This window comes from Heteronotia binoei, chromosome 6 (genome assembly GCF_032191835.1).
Source record: "Heteronotia binoei isolate CCM8104 ecotype False Entrance Well chromosome 6, APGP_CSIRO_Hbin_v1, whole genome shotgun sequence".
In the NCBI taxonomy this organism is placed as follows: Eukaryota; Metazoa; Chordata; class Lepidosauria; order Squamata; family Gekkonidae; genus Heteronotia; species Heteronotia binoei.
Window position 1 is genome coordinate 58468666 of NC_083228.1, and position 2481 is coordinate 58471146.

At 40.8% G+C, this 2481-nt stretch overlaps 1 non-coding gene across 1 annotated transcript; it reads left to right on the plus strand.

Annotated features, from left to right (window-relative positions):
• Positions 1-1827: 1827 nt before the first annotated feature.
• TRNAH-GUG (transfer RNA histidin (anticodon GUG)) lies at positions 1828-1894 on the plus strand. Its single transcript has one exon. It is a non-coding gene; the product is annotated as a tRNA-His (tRNA).
• Positions 1895-2481: the final 587 nt, after the last annotated feature.

The following is a 2481-nucleotide window of genomic DNA, read 5'->3' on the forward strand; positions in this document are numbered from 1 at the left end:
ACTGTGCAGATTTCTGCGCATGGGACCTGTAGCATAAGCGATCAATGGCTGCCATACTAAGGGCAGTCATGACAACTGGCCTTTGTGTATTCCATGTCTGTCTGTGATGTTGTAGTACTGAAACACAGCCTGTAGAGGAGAAATTTATTTTGCAGACATTCCCTGCCTATTACATGTGCTGTATCCACAAAAGAGTGGGTGGGTAGTGCAAGGGTTGCTGAAGAAGTCATTACCTGCACTTTGTGGTCCCAGAAGACTATTTGGCTGGAGAACAATACAATGTTCTATAGATGCACTATATAGTAAGCGAGCCAGAGCTTAATATGATGATGTGCTATAACCCATCAGCTGAATGAAAAGGTCTACTTTCTTTGGAAGATAGAAAAAACTGTTTAGATATAATGCTAGTATTATATTGGTTTGCAGTGAATTATATACAGCTGGATATAATCAAATTAAAATTAAAAACTCATTGGAAGCAAAGGACAGTATTTTCACAGATTGCCTATAAATCTACAATAACTAGGTCTCCCTGCTTGTAACATCAAAAACATTTTTTAGTGTCTCATTAGCAGGGAAATTTATTGCTCAACTATTGAACTATGTCAATTTTCAAAAACACAGTATGACTAATTCCAGAAATCATGGATTTGATTTGTATTCATTGGGGTCTGCCAGAAAGGGTGAGCCAAGTTTTCCCCCATGATGAAATGACACTAATCATGAAATTAAAGGACATTGCATGTCTTCAGATTGGGGGCGGGGGAGTTAAACTTTTTATAAATACACTCACACCCTTCCTTTTCAATAAACTAAATGACCATTATAGCCCCCAAGGAGTTTATATTCCAGCTGTAATTCTTTTATTTCTATATATTTTAAAATTTTAAATAAAAGACTCAATGAAAGTTCTGTAGAAGGGGGGGAAGTTATTATTTTGTACTGCAGTGTGTTTTCCAGCTGTGCTTGTTGGAGGGGTTTGTCATATGAGTAGTCTAAAAATATAAAAAAGTTCAACCATTTTCAATGAAGCACATATGGGATTGGGGGGAAAATATTTCATAAGCATATGCTTTTGCATGACAGATTAAGTGATAGTGATACCTAAAGAGTTCTGCTAAACGTTAGCAGCCCTTGTGAGGCTCACATGTGCAAATTTGCTCTCACCTCTAGATAATTTTGATTAGCTAGTTGAGTGGGGACCCCCCCCCCCCCCATTCTTTATTATCAAGCATTGCTAAATAAACTTTAGAAACATATAGATTCATTGGGTTATTCAGCCTTGTTCACACCTGATAGTTTGGGGAAACTGTAATAGTAATTTGGATTACATGGGGAAATCCCTGGCAAGCATCCAGTTGGCAACTGAGGCCATTACTTAAAAATAATACAATAAATTTTCATTTAAAATCAATTTAAAATAATGTTAAAATATAGGAAGAGGGAGGCAGCAAGAAGAGAGAGAAAAGATATATTCAAGACTTCTTTCTCATACAGAAAATTGAAAGTATGAGCGATTAAGCCTTCTGCTGTAACATACAAGGTGGTGAACTTAGCATAGTTCTCTATTACGTGATTATCAGGATGAACTCCAGATGTGTAGTTTGGTTTGATACCTTGACATGGCCCAGTATCAAAAGTAGTTGCTAACCATCATCCACGTGAAACCAACCACCAGATATTTCTCAGTGTGGCTCCATCTGGTGGAACTAGGGTTGCCAGATATGACTCAAGAAATATCACAGACTTGGGGGTGGAGCCAGGAGCAAGAGTGTGACAAGCACAACTGAACTCCAAAGGGAGTTCTAACCAACATGGGGATGGGATGGTGGCTCAGTGGTAGAGCATCTGCTTGTGAAGCAGAAGGTCCCAGGTTCAATCCCTGGCATCTCCAAAAAAGGGTCCAGCCAAATAGGTGTGAAAAACCTCAGCTTGAGACCCTGGAGAGCCGCTGCCAGTCTGAGTAGACAATACTGACATTGATGGACCAAGGGTCTGATTCAGTATAAGGCAGCTTCGTATGTTCATATGTTCAACATGTTTAAAGGGACTGAACACTATTTAAATGCCTTCCTTCCATTTGGAAATAATGAAGGATAGGGGCACCTTCTTTTGGGGCTCATAGAACTGGACCCCCTGGTTGAATCTTTTTGAAACTTCGGGAGTGTTTTGAGGAGAGACACCACATGCTATGCTTCAAATTTGGTGCCTCTACCTCATATAACAGTCCCCCCAGAGCCCCAGGTGCCTACAGATCAATTCTCCACAATACCCTATGGGAATTGGTCTCCATAGGGTATGATGGCGTGCCCAGCAAACAGTAGCCCCACTTTTTGATGACCCTGAAGAGGGGGTCCCATCCAAACTGAGGGATCCCCTGCCTCCAACTGGGGTTTGGCAACCATAAGTGGAACACCCTCCCAAGTGAGATCAAGGCCATGTGATCTCAACTTCAGTTCCACAGGGCCTGTAAAATGGAGC